This window comes from Opisthocomus hoazin, chromosome 6, assembly GCF_030867145.1.
Source record: "Opisthocomus hoazin isolate bOpiHoa1 chromosome 6, bOpiHoa1.hap1, whole genome shotgun sequence".
Lineage (NCBI taxonomy): Eukaryota > Metazoa > Chordata > Aves > Opisthocomiformes > Opisthocomidae > Opisthocomus > Opisthocomus hoazin.
This window is the reverse complement of record NC_134419.1, coordinates 66,921,052-66,939,452: the sequence shown is the minus strand read 5'-3', so window position 1 is coordinate 66,939,452 and position 18,401 is coordinate 66,921,052. Positions and strand designations below refer to the sequence as shown.

The window sequence follows — 18,401 nt, the reverse complement described above, 5'->3', positions numbered from 1 at the left end:
TGCACTAAGAGAAAAATCAATGCTTGCTTCAGTTCAATTTAACCTCTTTATTACGTGTGAGACCTGTCACCGGAAAACAAAGCAGCTCTGTGATAATGCTGTCTTGTTTACTGAGGAAAGGCCTGAATCCACCTAAATAAAACCCATTAAAAGCTGAAGTGTCCCTTTATCCTACTAAGTATCCTTTATCCTATCCAACTAAATATCATCTGCAGGCAGGGCCCCCACCATTTCTGCTGGTACAGGACTACCCCCGTTATGGGACAGATTTTCCCCCAGCACAGCCAGGCAGGGTGTGCAGCAGACAGGCTGCCCGTGAAGCACAGCAGGCCCGTGGCAGGGAACCTTCAGCATTGTCAGACTTGCCGCGAAGCTCCTAAACGGGGCCGCAAAAAGACACTGCGCAGATACTGCAAGAGGAAACCTAGCTCCTGCACTGCACAATGCAGCGGGAGCCCAGCAGACAAAGCAGGCAACATGCATACCGCATACCAGCACGGCAAGGGAAGTGTTTTACACATCCTGGGTCATGAGACAGCGGTGGGACTATGCGACCACAGCTGATCTTGGAGCAGGGTTCTCGTGAAGTAGTGGGTTCCCTCACCCATCACAGCACCGCTACGCTGTTGCTCAACACCATCCAGCCATAGAATGCCCCAAAGCATTGGGTGCCACAGGCCACACTGGAACTGCAGCAGGTAGAGAAGAAACCCCTTCTGCAGATCTCACCCTCAGGCTCAGAACTTCACCAGCGTGAGCAGATGCAATGCCAGGTTTAGTGATCAGCCTGTGTCCCTCCTTTTGATTTCTTCTGTCCTAACACCATGTCTGTGAGAAACAGAAGAGCCCATTTCATTCAAGAATGCTCAGAGAGGCCCACTAACTTCACCCACTAAGGCTGCTCAAATCAGGTGAAGGACTTTGTAATGCACAGAGAAGGCAAAGGTGTTTTGAATGCTCTGGGGAGATTCTGCAGGTTTTAGATCATGCTTTTAGTTAATGTTGGGTTCTGGTGTCTGCCTAAAGCCAAGATAAGAAAATGCCCTTCTGCTGATAATCAGCATCATCAGGAATGCCAAAGAGCTTATCAGAATGGAATGAGCGCATGGATTTGCAGCATATACGAAGAGAAGTTGTGCAGCACATGAGTTCACTGTGTTGAATTCTCTGTGCACTGCAGGTCCATATATTTCTATCTTGGAGACCTCAGTCAGAAATACAGGATCCCCCCTGTCTCCCAGATTTCAAATCGTCCAGGTCCACAGTAAGATTCTAGATTTTCAGAAGCATTTGCTAAGTTTTTTAAAGTGTGCTCCTTAGCATCACTTAGAAAGCTCTGTGTCAAGACATTGAAACCTGCAGCACCTCTTTGTCTTCTGAATTCAAAGAGCTCATCTAAAAAGCTCTGTCCCACTGTGCCATGTCTAATGAAGAGAGTTCTAATCATGTCTTAAGATGTCCTAATATCCAAGAACATGCTACAAGCACCAATATACCCCTTTTGGAGAAAATCTGATTAAAAACAGGGAACATGACTAATATTCACATGGTCATTGATTCAGAAAGAGTAAATGACCCTCATCTCTCTTCCTGTCCCAAGGTATGCCTCAGTCCTGCAGGTTCCATAGAGAAGAGGAATCCTCCTTACTGTTAGAAATTTTGTGCACCTCTCCTCATCTTTTCATTTCTCCTTGCTAATGACACCGCGTGCCTATGATTGTTCAGGAGTGGCTTTTGCCACTAAGAAGCAGAGCACCAATACTGCTTTGCTATGCAAAGACAGTCTTTGTGAACAAGGAACTTCCCCTCTGCTTGTTCCACTCCCTTCCTAGGGCGTAGTGGGATCTGGAAACGTTCAGGTCTTCTCTACAAGACACTCGTAACAGGACAACATTAGCTACCATTACTGTGATTTCAGGGGCATGAATTTGTTTGAACAGGGCAAGGTTTAGCAGAAACAAACTTTTGGTAGAAGAAAAGCACAGTGCTAAATCTTGCCACTGAGTAAACACCCTTCAAACACCCTTCCTGTTGTGCCAGGAGAAGGGGTATCCGCCCATAGTCCCTGTGCCTGCTGGAAGCAACCAGTGACCATCCATTTCAGCCCTGATGCCTGAGCTGTTCAGGTGACCCACATTAACAGTCACCAGCCAGCTAAAGCATTTCAGCTATTCCTTGTTTTGACAGAAACAGGTTTGGGATAATGGAGGAGCTCAGCTGGCATATCTGAAGGTGCAGTAAAAAAAGTAATTGATGACTGTACTGTCAGAGAAGGACTAGTCCCCATGACCCAAGCATACTTTGTATTTAAGCACAGGCTTTGAATTAGGGTTTAAAACCCACCAGATTTCACTAGTCACTAAGATGAGACCATTTCAGCAATGAGTAGCATTTATACAGCCCTCAAAATAGGGATCATGAGAGGTCACACAATTCATTTGCCTTTCCCTAAAACAGACTCAACTGCATTTAAACCAAAGCATAGTACAAAGTGCAAATCAAAGCTAAAATAATACGGTGAGACTCAGTTAAAAGGGAGAGATGTCTGGAAGATGTGAAATCAGCCAATGAAAGATAAATTGTGCTCTATCAGACTCAAGCTGTCCCTCCTCACCTTCCACTGCGATGGAACATCTGTTGCCAGAACCCATTTCTCCATTTGCTCAACAGGTCTCTCCAACTAAAAAGATATCAACAGCTAGGGGCTCTAGGCAAGAGAAAGGAATGGAAAATATCCCCATATTCATCCTGTATGCTGATGGGACTCCTCAAGAGCCTTCACCCTGTTCTGCCCTGAACATCTCCTTAGGGTTCACATGGCTTGTAGGCTCAGCAAAGTCAGCTGCTCCCACTTCAGTTCAAAAAGATTAAATTTCCATGACTCCCAAGCATCTGCTGGTTGGGATTCTACTTACGTACCAATCATTAAAGAAACACCAAATGTTATCAAGTGTAAATAAAGTTGTGTGGGGTGTGCACTATCACTTTTATTTTCCCAGTCCGCACCACAGAATGCTACAATACAAGACCTGTTGATTTTTATTTGACACAGATTTTCCTTCTAGAGGATTCCTAGGACTGTCTTATTGCAGAGATCACTGCAACAGTCATGACCCTAAAGCCTGTTCAGGAGTGATTAGCCCTTCAGGGCTGTACTACCAGCTGTAAACCAAAGTCGCCATAAGGCCACAAGTCATACAGCACAAATGGCAACTTGGGGGATAGTTTAGGAATGTGTCACTAGCTGCAGATGACCACGCCTTCTCCAAGTGTTCCCATGCAGCACAGCGCTAGCTTTCAGGGCAACCAGATAGCGTTGTCCTCAGAAATCCCAGCAGACTTACTTCCTTCCTTAGTCTGGGGGAGAAGCCCCCAGGGAAGAAATCCAAAGGACTTGGTAGCCTCCAACAAGGAGGGACACCAAACATCAGCCACATCCATGTCCCCACAGATTACTGGCCAAAGAAACTGCAACAACTCACAAATCCACAAGGACAGAAAACTTCCTGGATAGCCTCCAGCCAACCAGATACTGCACAGCAGATATTTTAGAAAACTATCCTGTAGAAATCAGAAACAAGACAGAAAAATGACACAAACTGCTTTCTCCCACCCTGCAGAGCACCTACTAGCAGAATGAAGCTGCTGTGGTCAGTGACACAAAAACAGTTCTCTACAATTAAGGCTTTGCTCTCACCCCAGGTACCTTTTCTACTTTGTATCCTTTTCCAGACAAATCTTTCCCTCTTCCACCCCCCTCCCCCCCGAACTTGAGACAAGCCTAAAAGGGGAAGGAGCTGTTTTTGTTTCTTCTCACTCAAGCTAAATCCAAAGCAATTTGTGTGTGGATATGTGTAAAGGCAGAATTTTCTCAGCAAGCTAGAGAGAAACAAGTCTGGCAAGGGACCCCGGCTTTGATGGTGGAACTTCACAGGAGGACGTTCAACCTGCCACAGCTTGGTGCTGTTCTCTCCCCCACAGCAAACACCAACTTTTAAGATTCTCACCTATGGCTGTTTCCTTCCCTTCTTTTAAGAACAACCCCAGACAAGACAGAAATTGAACTAAAGCACCGAGGGAAGACTTTATGCTAGTCAACATGAATGGAAGGGTGTATTTTTAGTGGGGAAGAACAAAATGGAATTATTAATATAGAGAAAAACATCAAAACTACAGCAGCAAGCAGCTGGCTGTGGGCAGATGTTTCTTACCAGGCCAGTCCTGGCAGTCCCCCAGATCTCCTGTGCACTGGTTCAGCAACAACTTACTCCTAAAAGGAGCCAGGTTGAATTAAATCTTCTGTAAACAGAGTTTGAAACATACTGAAAGGGGGAGTCTCAGGCAAATTTATGCTCCCAACACCTCTAAGACAGGAATTCAGGCAAAACTAAATGGCAGCTATTACAACCTTTGCTAGACTGTATTGGCTGATAGCTTCAGCTTACAGGGGACTAACTGAAGTTTCACACAACCACAGGAAATTAGAAAAAAATGATACCGGCCCCATGAAGAGAACGTGTAACCCACACACAGCGTAACGCACACTCAGTAGTGGGCCGGGCATCACTGTGGCATGCACTTCCATGATGCAAATGCCAGTGACTAAGTTAATAATCATTTGAACAACAGCAATGCCTAGAGTTCTTATCAGGCTCCAGGAACAGTCCTGCAAATGCAGCAAAGAGACAACCCTGACTGAAGTCGAGATTACGACTTGCAGACACCGCACAAGTTCTCTGCCTTCAGACAGTGCAAAGAACAGCTGAGGAGGCTGATCTTCACAAGACAAAAATGCTGCTGGGGCAAATCAGGGAGTTCATCTGGGGAGGGAGGAGAAACAACCTGCGCAGGCACTTTGGGCAGTGCAAAAGCACGCACCGATGGGTGCACAGGCAGAGGGACCAAAACCCTTCCCTCCCCTTCAAAGGTGTGTCATCCTGACCACGAGATTTATCACTCCAAACACAGAGCATATTTATTCTGTGTTCTACTAAGCGATTTAGCAGCTGCCTTCTTTTGGTGGTGGTTTAAATCTGTTCCTCAGTTTTGTTATAGGTGTCCAGGTTCACCTGCCGTACCACAGAGACTGCTCTTGTCGTTCTCCCTTTTCTGCATCTGTCGAACTCCTGGTAATTTTAGTGGTACTTTGGAGCTGAAGAGCAATCTCACAAGGGTTAAAATTCAGGAACACAAATGAAAGTGCAATTAATAAGCCTGCTACATAAAAGTTCCTCAAGCTTCTAATGCAATCCACAAGGGCTGAACATTTTTCCGTGGGCTTACTCTACTCCATTACTGCAATAATGCATAGTGATATAGTTAGCATTGATTTGCCGCAAGGTACGTGTACTACTACATCTGCAAGCTAACAGGGAAAAAGGAGGGAGTGTCTCTCCTTGAAGGGCTGGAATTACTTAATTATCTAAGGAAAGTGACATGCAGATTTAACAGCCCAGGAAAGGGCTAGGACTGACTTCCCCCATTCCCAAGGAATACAGAATAACACTTCTCTGGTACATGACCTCCACGCAAAGCAAACACTCCTGGTTTTCTTATTATTAATTACCCCTGCTCCTTCCACTGGAATTCAGAGGTGTTGATACTTTGCATCACCCCCAGCTATGCTTGCTATTCATAAATCATCGTGAGAGGAGTTGCCAGGAGAGGAGAGGAAATACTGAAGGAAACTCGTGAGCATCTCTAAGTAGGCAGCTGCTATTCAAAGAGGCTGCAGTCCTCTGCACAGAGTCAGATGTAAACCAGTGTTTGTGTTACGAGACAGCAGGAGGCATATGCCAAAAGTGGGCAGGCAAGACAAGGAAACACTGCATTCAGACAGAAAAGGTAAAGGAAAGCAGATGGCCCTGGGGGAGCGACCTTTCATTTGCACATCCACAAGTTAGATCAGATAGTCTGATAAAAACTGAAAGGCACTGTTACCGTTATTAATCTGTAAGGGATTGACTGTAGTCCAAACAGATAGAGGTGATAGTTCTGGTGGTTAAACCAGCACTAGTCTTCACTTCAGAGCCTCGAGCTGTTTATTTAAAACCTCTTTCCCAATTTTCCGTCCATAAAATGGAGCTGAAATGGCCTCAGCACTTCAAAGGCAAAGTTCTGAACATGGTTTTGGTCATCCCATGTATCCCACCCTTTTATCTAATTACATGTTCCACAGAAAGCATTCACTCTCCTGCTCCTCACAACAGCTGCACTTAACCCATCACATGTTTTTAGAGGGGTGTCCTGAGTAAGGAATTGAGAAACATAAACTTGATACCTGAGGGATTTATCTCGACCCAGTTACTACACTGATGCCAACACTTTGCGACTGACACCACTCACTTGGCTTCTGGCTGGCAACAGGACAACACTGACAGATCTGGATGAAAAAAGAGGCTGGGGGCACCTGGACCCCACTTTATCCCAAGATAGAACATTCTCTCCATTCACAGTTTTTTGTTGACTCTTTCTTAAGATCATTTCAAAGTTACAAACAGTTGAGACTCAAAAGCAAGGTTTGTTGGAAAGGAATGGCAGCTTCTCACAGATCACTCAAGGTACCTTGAGAAAAAGAGGAGCTTCAAGGCACACAAGCCCCTCGTTTGGCCACACATCATTGCCAGGTCAGTTTTCTTATTCTGAGGATAGGAAGTGTTCTCCTCCTCCTTTCCTCTGGGTTAAACTGCAAAAGGTAGAAAGGAGAAACTAAAGATTTTGGGGGGTTTTGTTCTTTTTACATTGTGGAGTGTGTGTTTTTCCTTTCCTCACATTGCACCTGTTCAATACTTCTTAACCCCTGGAAGCTTGACAGCGTGGCAAAAGAAACAAGGAAAATAACACAGAAACAGAACAAGAAATCAGCTGGAAGTTATTAATTTCAATCTTCTATCATGTACTGTAGAAAAAAGGGACAAAATGGGGTTAAAATATGATCTTCAAACACCACCAATCTGAAATTCTGAAATACTGAGATTTCTGGTCTCAGTGAAAATCAGAGGGAGGAGAGACAAAAAAAAAAAAAATGACAAAGACCTTAACAGAGACAATCTTTGCTTTAAATCTTTAGATTTTTCTTTAAAGATTTTTTAAACTGAGGTTTTTGATTAAATCAGATTACAATTAGGGGATTGCTGTATAAATTTTACAAATAGCAGGCTCAGCCTGACACTGTGCTTTCCACATGTGGATTTCTATTAATACCATAATAACATTTTTATGTTGTGATTAACTTTCCCCAGCCCAGACTGCACAGAATATTTCTTATTCCTTTCTCTAGACTTTCCCCTATACTGCCATCGTCACTGCATTACCAGCACAGGAGATTCACAAGTAGTTTAAACTGGCAGCTAAAGTCTTCTCTGCCTAGGTCTCTCATCGAGGTCCACCTTTATCACACAAGTAGACACAGGAGGGAGCTCACACACCCACATTCACACTGAGGTTACTTCTCTCCCTGCAGCAACTGAAGTGATTTAACATCTCTAATTCTCAATTCAGGGTTCCTTTAGGTCTTGGACTTTGGTTTCCATACATGCTAGAAGAGAAGTTTCCCTTTCTAGGTAGCAGAGCAAAAGACACCATCCACACCAGAAACAGAAAATCTGTAGCAGTGTTGGCTGAGCAGAGACCAGAGGGATGAAAGCTTTGCTCACCAGATCTGGCAGCTGCAGATGAGGCTGCACACACACCTGTAACATAACACTGCTCATAAGTACTCCTGGCTGAACTTCAGCTGCCTTTTATGTTTACTGTTGGTCCTCTACTTCCTTCTCCATGGTGGACCTCAGAAAGAAAGCACCAGGAGTTTCTCTTCTTTAGCCTCCTTCTGTTCTGCCCAAGCTGGATGTCCAAGAGTGCAGCAAAAGGTGTCTCGTGGAGAAGAGGGAGCAGGACTTCCTTCTATTCAGAGGCTTTTTTTATTTGTGCAGCCACCTATGCAAAGCTCTTGGAGGTAATGACCTTTTATATTCCTTTCTAGAACAGGTTTTATTCCCCTTATTTTGGTGCTCTTCCCCATTGCCCTTCATAGGTATATTTCATAGAATCATAGAATGGTTTGGGTTGGAAGGGACCTTTGAAGATCATCTAGTTCCAACCCCCTGCCATAGGCAGGGACACCTTCCACCGGACCAGATTGCTTAAAGTCCTGTCCAACCTAATCTTGAACACTTCCGATGATGAGACATCCACATCTTTTCTGGGCAACCTGTTCCTGTGTCTCACCATACTCATCATAAAAAATTTCTTGCTTATGTTCAATATAAACCTACCCTCTTTCAGTTTAAAACTGTTGCCCTCTGTCCCATTACTACAGGCCCTGGTAAAATGTCTCTCTTATAAACCCCCTTTAAATATTGAAAGGGTGCTATAAGGCCTTCCCAGAGCCTTCTTTTCTCCAGGCTGAGACCCCAACGGTCTCAGTCTTTCCTCACAGGAGAGGTGTTCCAGCCCTCGGATCATTTTTGTGGCCCTCCTCTGGCCCCACTCCAACAGGTCCACATCTTTCCTGTGCTGAGGGCTCCAGAGCTGGATGCAGGACTCCAGGTGAGGTCTCACCAGGGTGTCGTAGAGGGGAAGAATCCCCTCCCTTGACCTGTTGGCCATGCTGCTTTGGATGCAGCTCAGGATACAGTTGGCTTTCTGGGCTGCAAGCAGACGTTGCCAGATCAAGTCCAGTTTTTCACTCACCAGAAAACAAATATTTGAACCTGGTACTTTAACCCAAGTTCACTTTCCTCATTAAAAACAAAGCAGGACATGAGAATCCAAAATAAATTCTTACAGGCACCCAAAATTATTTCACTAAAGGGAGAATCTACAGACATACTCTGCAGTCAGCGGCTGTCGTCACCCATTTCCACGTCACACACGTGATGTCACGCAGCCCTAGAGGCGGCTTGCATACAATTAAATAAAGCTTTTGATCAAATCACCTTGAAGTCAAGCAACTGTGAGCAGGCACTAAGATTAAGTGCTTTCTCATTTGCCAGCCTACGGCCAAAAAGAGCACATCTTTTTATTTCAGCAGATATTTCTATGAAGAATGGAGTAGGCACTGACAGTGTAGCTGATTATTATAGCTTTTCCTTCTTTCTAACATCAGCAGTGTCAGGTAAATTTTGGACAGAAAGCTAGTTTTGTTCTAACTTCTTTCGAAGAGATTTTGGAGAATGTGATTATTTACTGTATTTCTTTACAGTCCTCAACACTATGAAACCCAACTTAGGCACTGCCTTTGAGCACCAGAGCAATAATGGTCTGTAACAGCCGCAGCAGCAAGAATGAATCTGGGTGTATTAGAAGATCCCAGCAGAAAGCACATGTCCAAGAGAACACCATTAAATGTGAGAAAGATTACTGAATTTTAATTTCTTCCTTCTTTTCCTAATTTCTACTGCTCACGACTGACGCAGGGATGCGATTATTAGAAACCTTCTTGCAAGTCAGTGCTGGGATGCTGCTGCTAGTTGTCCTCTTTCCAGTTAAACCCACACAGAAGGCCCCAGCTGGTGCATTATCTTGCAGGCTTCTCATCATTTATAATGTGAGATCTGTCTTCATTTGAGGAAAAAAAGCTTGGCTTCATTTAATTTTTCATTTCTTCATTTTCCTTGTATCTACATGCACAATTTTTCTAAGAGGCCTGTTTTTCTGCATTTAGATGGTGTACTTTACACCCCTGGAGAGAACAGACACTCTACATTACAGTCTGAGCAGACTCAGCAGGGTATCAGAGAGTGCAGATTTCTCAGGGTCTGTTTCTCTGCCTCATTCATTCCTGAAAAAACACCTCCAGAATGAAAGCGTGAGTTAGCAACCCCAACGGCTCCGAATATACCCTGCCACAAGAGCAGTCAACAGAACAGGTGTGACTTTCTTATCCCCTTCTTCCAGCAGATCCCAGAGGGTTTTGCAAACTAGATCACTCTTGAAGGGGAATGCAGGCCATACATTGAAATGGTTTGGTTTTGGGGTTTTTTTTAGTGATTTAAAGGAAACAAAGTTAGAACAGGCTCAGCTGGGCAACTGAGATGGTATCAATGGCAAAGTGAACTAAAAAGCCCAGAATCTTGGATGCCACTCTGCCTTCCGACACTGGCGTGGTCAGGTTTTCTGCACTTGTAATTCATTTCACTCACTGCCCTGAGCAGAGGTCTAAAACTTACTTATTTCTGACAGGGACTGCACTTCATCCCAAATGGGAGTTTCTCCTTATTTATATCATAGAATCATAGGTTGGAAAAGACCTCTAAGATCAGCAGGTCCAACCATCCACCCAACAACACCATGCCTACTAAACCATATCCCGAAGTGCCACATCTACAGGATTTTTGAACACCTCCAGGGATGGGGTCTCAACCACCTCTTTGGGCAGCCTGTTCCAATGTCTGACCACTCTTTCCGTGAAGAAATTTTTCCTAATATCTGATCTAAACCTCCCCTGATGCAACTTGAGACCATTGCCTGTCGTCTTACCACTAGTTAGTTGGGAGAAGAGACCAACACCCAGCTCACTACAGCCTCCTTTCAGGTAGCTGTAGAGAGCAATAAGGTCACCCCTCACCTCAGCCTCCTCTTCTGACTAAACAGCCCCAGCTCCCTCAGCTGCTCCTCATAAGACTTGTTCTCTAGACCCCTCACCAGCCTCGTTGCCCTTCTCTGGACATGCTCCAGCAACTCCATGTCCTTGTAGTGAGGGGCCCAAAACCAAACACTGTACTCCAGGTGCAGCCTCACTAGTGCAGAGTACAGGGGCACAATCACCTCCCTACACCTGCTGGCCACACTATTCCTAATACAAGCCAGGATGCCATTGACCTTCTTGGCCACCTGGGCACACCGCTGGCTCACATTCAGCCTGCTGTCGACCAACACCCCCAGGTCTTTTTCTGCCAGGCAGCTTTCCAGCCACTCCTCCCCAAGCCTGTAGTGTTGCATGGGGTTGTTGTGACTGAAGTGCAGGACCCGGCACTTGACCTTGTTGAACCTCATACAGTTGGCCTCCGCCCATCAACCCAGTCTGTCCAGACCCCTCTGCAGAGCCTTCCTACCCTCAAGCAGATCGACTCTCCCACCCAACTTGGTGTTATCTGCAAACTTATTGAGAGAGCACTCAAGCCCCTCATCCAGATCATTGATGAAGATGTTAAACAAGGCTGGCCCCAAAACTGAGCCCTGGGGAACACCACTCATGACCGGCTGTCAGCTGGATTTAACTCCATTCACCATCGCTCTCTGCACTCGGCCATTCAGCCAGTTCTTTATCCAGCAGAGAGTACATTCATCCAAACCATGGGCAGCTAGTTTCTCCAGGAGGATGCTGTGGGGAACAGTGTCAAAGGCCTTACTAAAGTCCAGGTAGATGACAACCACTGCCTTTCCCTCATCCACTAGGCGGGTCACCTGGCCATAGAAGTAGGTCGGGTTGGTCAAGCAGGACCTGCCTTTCACAAACCCATGCTGGCTGGGCCCGATCCCCTGGGTTGTCCTTCACATGCCCAGTGAGCGCACTCAGGATGAATCGCTCCATAATCTTACCTGGCACCGAGGTCAGGCTGACAGGCCTGTGGTTCCCAGGATCCTCCTTCCAGCCTTTCTTGTAGATGGGTGTTACAATGGCAATCCTGTGCTCCCTTTCCCAACTCTGTTGCCTCAGAAGAGAGGTCTTATTCATTCTTAGGCCTGCAAATTGGCTTTCCACATATTCTACAACCATCCTCATCTTGCTTGATGCACTAATCTCTTCTTGGTGAGACTGAAGGACGTAGGTGCCTGCAGGACTAGCATTAATACTTTTGCATAACAACCAATTACAAGGGTATACTTAGAGAAAGTATGATCAGCAATTCCTTGCCAGTATCTCCCAACAAATGCAATATTATAGCATGGATCATTGCAATACTCTCACTAACAAAAGGGTCTCATATTGGCAGTTGCCGAGGATCTTTTTTAAATCTCTTAGGACCACTATTTAAATGCAAGCTCCAGCCCAAGCGTTGAGACATTGGAAACTCAAACACCCAGGGTACAATGTGAAAATGAAGCCATTTCACAACCACTTCTTAACACTGCACACATGGCTGTCGCAGTAGAAGCTTGCTCTGCTGCACACTTCTCCACCACACAAACCCACCGCCAGCCCCTGGCCTGCCCTTGTTCATAGCGAGAAACTCTGTAGTACGCTTCCAGAGACAACACATTCAGACATGCGAGCTGCCTTGGATCCGAGGTGTGCAAACCCCTGACAAACCCCGCAGAGATTGAAGTAGTCCATTTCCTTCTAGAATGCTCACTGCATTTGTCCCTCCCAAGGTTGGACTGTCACCACAACAGTTGAATAGGTAAGAGCTGTTATCTTAGAGCTACAACAGTAGGTTTATATCTGCTGTCTGACTTTGTTTTCCTTCTTATAGAAGGGATAATGTGAGAAAACCTGAGGACGGTGAAGATGAGAGACAACGTTTTTACTGGTTAGTCTGTCTTGCCATTTTGCATTGGAGGAGGTGCAAAGAGGAGGTATGCCTTTAAACGTACGACTAAAACTGTATAACTCTTTGTCTGGTGATCCTTCCTTCCCCCCCCTCCCCCCGCCAAGGTTTTCTTTTAAACACAGCAATACATTTTATTCCCAGATGTCATCTACTTTTTCCTACCTATTTTTTGTCTGATTTGTTTCTGTAGAAAAGGAAATAAAGCTGAATATTTTCAGCTAAACTACATTTGTTGTTCACCGTTTTGCACTGTTTTTAGCAGGCAGGCTAAGTGTTTGTTAGAAAACATATTTTGACAAAGTAGAAAAGTAATTTCCAGCTAGTTCTAGTTGTAAGAAAGGTGAGAGCTCTACATGGCTCACTGAGTCTGTAACTGTATCAGAGATTTTAAAAGTGCCAGTTTAAGATCTAATCCCCAAATGCTTGCATGAGTGGTCCCATTAAAGGGAGAACAGATTTACTCTTTGCCCTCATAGATTTGTACTGGTTGTCAATATAAGCAAATGAGAACGAAAAACTTGGAACCAAAGCCTGTTCTAAGTTGCACCACGGTGGAGAAACTTTCCAAGAGTCAAAGGATGGGCTTTTAATTAACGTTGGCAACACATGGGATTGAGTCAGGAAGATGTGGTTTTTACATTAACAAAGGTGGTATCATTTTATGCACCCTAATATCTCTGAATAATACAATATATTTCAAAGACAAAAGTTAGGATGCCTCCTTCATAACACACTCATAGTAACTGCTAGATATGGATTCACTCTTCATTAATTGCAGAGATTTAATCAAACTGCTTCTCTAAGCGACTGTATCTGAATGTTGCATTTTGTAATTATCCCTGCATCTTGGTGATGTCTATGTGTAAGCATTAAGGCAATGATTGATCAATTCTCAGTACTCCATCACTTACGATATTTCCAAAGTAAACAACTTCTTCTCCATTGGGAAATAATATCTAGGCTAAATCAAATTGTGAAGGACGAAAAGAAAGCTAGCCTCCTCCATATTAATCCTAAACCATTTATGATAGATCAAGACATTGAGTTTCCAGATCTGATGAAACCTGTGTGCTCTGAAGCAACTCTTCAACTGATAAGCAAGGAGGTGAACGACCTGGTTTGTATCACGGAGAAAGAATTATGCACAACAGGTTGTTTCCAAACCAGTTAGAATGTAGAGGAATTTTTGACTCACACTTTCAGTGTCAGGAGGCGCATCACCTGAATAGGTTTCGCCACTTGGGCACTTGGCTCAAAATCCTCTGCATGTTGTATATTTGGAAAAATAGAAGCAAAATCATCAGTTTGTCTAGTTCTCCCATATGCTAAAGCTTCTTAAATCCACTGTAAAGCCTCCTTAATATGGACATAGATTACAATCATACTATGACACCCTAAACAACGCACAGTAAACTGGTCTATGTGAAAATGAGACCTGCTGAGTGACTGTCTCTTGTGAAAATCTGGCTATTCATGACAAGAGGAGATAGGAACAGAATTGAAATTGTCTCTGAATCTTAGAAAAATGTGCTAGCATGGACTACGGAAGATGCTGACAATATTTTATTTAGACGTAATGTAAACCCAGCTTCCACATAATACAATCCTGACCTAAAGACTGTCACATTAGAGTGTATATTGTTATCCATATCTCCAGTCAAGTTTGTTCCTTGCTGATAAATAACAATTTTGAGAGAAGACTAGTGAATGGTAGAAGAGTAAGTACAGTTATGCTTTAAACAGACCAACAAATCCACTAGAGAATAAGATCCCACTTGCCCATCTACTCAGTCCATGAGAAAAGTGAATTAAGCTCAGGGTCAATTTGTCTGTAGTCCTGGTATTTACTCCAGCCAATGTATACCTCAGTCCCGCAACCTAGCCCACCCCTCAGTTCAGCACCACTCAGTCCAATGAACTGAAAAGAGAGATGCTTCCCTCCACACGCACTCTCCCAACCTCACTACCCATTAACTACATTTCCAGATTTCCTCGTTGGTTTCAATCCTGCATCACAAAATGGCAAAGCTCCTTTTGAGTTAACTTCAGAAAAGGGATCTTAGCCCACGATAGGGTTTTCAACAGCTCTTGGCAGTGGCCTAAGTTCTTTGAGCAACAGTAAAAACTTTCACCAACAGCACCAAAAGCAATATTAGGTGCTTCAGATAACCCCACTCAAACAGCATTTTTCTCTGCACTGCACTTTGAAGTGCTCTTTGCACTACACATGCCATGTATATTACAAATCATAGGCAGACAGGAATCCTACAGCATTTCTGTGAACCCTTTTTCTCCCTGCCCACCGCCAACAAAGACCTTCCCTTGGTTGAGAAGGATTGAGTTAGAGACCTTTTAAGCAAACTGGACACCCAAAAAATCCATGGGCCCCAATGGGATGCACCCATGAGTACTGAGGGAGCTAGAAGATGTCATTGCTGCACCACTCTCCATCATATTTGAGAGGTCCTGGAGGACAGGAGAGGTGCCCGAGGACTGGAGGAAAGCCAATGTCACTCCAGTCTTCAAAAAGGGCAAGAAGGAGGCCAGCCAGCCTTACCTCCATCCCTGGAAAGGTGATGGAACAGCTCATTCTGGATGTCATCATTAAGCAAGTGGAGGAAAAAAAGGTTATCAGGAGTAGTCAACATCTGATAGCCTTCTATAATGGCATGACTGGCTGGGCAGATGAGGGAAGAGCAGTTAATGTTGTCTACCTCAACTTCAGCAAGGCTTTTGACACTGACTCCCATAACATCCTCGTAGGGAAGCTCAGGAAGTGTGGGCTGGATGAGTGGTCAGTGAGGTGGATTGAGAACTGGCTGAATGGCAGAACTCAGAGGGTTTTCATCAGCAGCACTGAGTCTAGTTGGAGGGCTGTAACTAGTAGTGTCCCCCAGGGGTCAGTACTCGTCCCAGTCTTGCTCAACTTAATCAATGACCTGGATGAAGAGAGAGAATGTGCCCTCAGCAAGTTTGCTGATGGCACAAAACTGGGAGGAGCGGTAGATACACCAGAAGGCTGTGCTGCCACTCAGTAGGATCTGGACAGGCTGGAGAGTTGGGCAGAGAGGAACCTGATGAAATTAAACAAGGGCAAGTGCAGGGTCCTGCACTTGAGGAGGAACAACCCCATGCACCAGTACAGGCTTGGGGAAGATGTGCTGGAGAGCAGCTCTGTGGAGAGGAACCTGGGTGTCCTGGTGGATGACAAGTTGACTATGAGCCAGCAGTGTGCCCTGGCTTCCAAGAAGGACAATGGGATCCTGGGATGCATTAAGAGGAGTGTGGCCAGCAGGACGAGGGAGGTTCTCCTCCCCCTCTACTCTGCCCTAGTGAGGCCCCATCTGGAGTACTGCATCCAGTTCTGGGCTCCCCAGTTCAAGAAAGATGAGGAGCTACTGGAGAGAGTCCAGCGGAGGGCTAGGAGGATGGTGAGGGGACTGGAGCATCTGTCCTATGAGAAAGGCTGAAGGAGCTGGGCTTGTTTAGCTTGAAGAAGAAAAGGCTGAGAGGGGACCTTATAAATATCTTCAGGGTGGGTGTCAAGAGGATGGGGCCAAACTCTTTTCAGTGGTGCCCAGCGACAGGGCAAGGGGCAATGGGCACAAACTGAAGCATAGGAAGTTCCAGCTGAACATGAGGAAGATCTTCCTTACTTTGAGGGTGGCGGAGGGCTGGAACAGGCTGCCCAGGGAGGTTGTGGAATCTCTTTCTCTGGAGATATTCAAAACCCATCTGGATGCAGTCCTGTGCAGCCTGCTGTAGGTGAACCTGCTTTGACAGGGGGGTTAGACTGCATGATCTCCAGAGGTCCCTTCCAATCCCTACCGTTCTGTGATTCTGTGAAAATACAGACAGCCGAAGAGTACAAAGACGTTTAATCTCCCAGAAGGAGCAGCAGTGCTTTTTCTGACCAATGCCGGCTTGGCACATGAACTCTGATTGTCTCCTGTCATGTTAAGTTACTTTGTTTACACACTGCCCCCATTTCCCCCCCTCAGCCCCTCCACCAAATAACAAGACTCCCTCATCATATTCGAGGGAAAACAGTGCAATCAGAAAAGTAAAAAGTAAATGAAGTTTCATTCTCACTTTCTAAAACACATGCATTTTTTCAGAGGCAGGCATGACAAGGCTTTCACAAAGTTTGCTGACCTGAAAAAAAAACTGTATTTCCAGAAATGTGAAGGAAATCTATTCCATTAATTCATTTGCATTTTATCCCCCATAACACTAGGAACATAACCCTTTCTGTCTACCCCGTCAGATGACGTTGTACATCACAGCTAGGCTGAGGCCACTGTCATGCCCCATAAAGTGTTAGTGGACTTTTCTCAGCCAATTCAAGTATTTAAAAACTCCCTAGAAAACACATTAATCAAACAGATCCGCAGCTGTGTAAAATCAAAGTTTTTAAATGTACCATATTTAATAAGAAATGGACTGTCAAACATTTTCAACATGCCAAACTGGCACAGCTCATTGAATCTCCTGGCTTATGGACAACACGTAGAAGGACAGTCCCTTTGATATTCCTACTTTTTGCTTATTTTTGTCTCCTTAAAAAAAAAAAAAAAGCTGAATTCTAAATATAGAATCAATGGACAAAATTCACTACAGAATGTAACCTGAGCAGGGCTATAAACCCCATATTAGGTCAGAATATGACTGGTTCAACTGTGTGAGAGAACTAATTTATATATTCACACACCCCATAAAATTTATGGCTCCCATTTTAAAGCAAAGGTGACAAATACTTGTGCAATTTAGAAAATAGACCACTTTTCATGATCTAGGAAAGACACATGCAGCATGCTGTGTTCCAATTACAAACTAAATGGCAGGCATTCACTAGCAAATGGGAAACGGAAAATGATTTGCTTTGAATTCCTTGCATCATGAGAGAGAATTTCAAGTGGCACGGTACAGAAAACATCTTCAAGCATGCATTTAATCCACACAGATCAATGCTTGAGGCTTCGCACATGAATTAGTGACCAGCACATCAAATACTCCTGTCCTATGCCATGACAACAGCATTACCCAGCCCCACAAGAAATCATTCATTCATTCATTCACCTCTAGTTGCTCTGCTTTTTCTGTTGCTGGAAGCTCCCAGGAAGATCTGTCACTTCTGAACTCACTTGTGTGTAACCTGCATGGCATGGGCGCACCTCTAAGGTGACTGGCTGTGGCCACAGTGAAAGTCACATTAGAAACATGGGTAAAAGATGCCAAGATCAACACTGGAGAGAACTGCAACTTTTTTCCAGGGTGTGCCTGTCTTTCCTCCTTTTACCCTCCTGTGGCGTTGGAACTGACCTAGATTAAGAGGCAGCAAAGAGAGTCCAACTCTGATCCCCGCAGTATGTGCGAGTAGAAGAAAGCAACTTGAAGCCAATAGCACAGAAAAGGCAATGAGGCCAACATCTGTTCCTGGGAGGTCAAGAGCTACTAGAACACTGTTCCCTAATTCATTTCTGGCTTACACCAGTCTAACTCCATGAGCTACAGAAGAGTTATCCCCAAAAAACAGATCCACTAAAATCAAGACAGTTACTCAGAACTTGTACCAGGACCTGAATCTATCAAGGCACATCTAACATGTGGAGGTAAAAAGAACGTATGTAGTTACAGGAAAGGCAAACAAGTTAAAATAAGGGCTTAACTGGGTGAATAATCAAGAGAAAGCAGCACTCAAGTTGTGTTCGTACTGTCCTACTTCCAAGCCAATCAAACCAACCCAAATGTTTACCTGAATGTGGGGGTGAGGGAATGACATTCATCACATTTACCTCTCATCCACCACCAGCTTCACAGCTCATCTTCCTGCAGCATGGTTAACAAAGTTGTTGAAAAAAATAGAATATTTATCGTGCAGCTTGTGGTTCAAACACAAAAAGGGGT

General features: G+C 44.6%; 1 long non-coding RNA gene across 2 annotated transcripts in view; it reads left to right on the top strand.

Annotated features, from left to right (window-relative positions):
- The window catches only part of LOC142361756 (uncharacterized), a 93,981-nt gene that overhangs the window by 3,604 nt on the left and 71,976 nt on the right, over positions 1-18,401 (top strand). The window contains exon 1 of one of the 2 annotated variants that reach the window (XR_012764361.1): positions 12,422-12,519. The exons of the other annotated variant lie outside the window; for it this stretch is intronic. This is a non-coding gene — a long non-coding RNA (uncharacterized LOC142361756). Of the gene's footprint in view, positions 1-12,421; positions 12,520-18,401 lie in introns of those variants that run through there. 2 annotated transcript variants of the gene reach the window in all.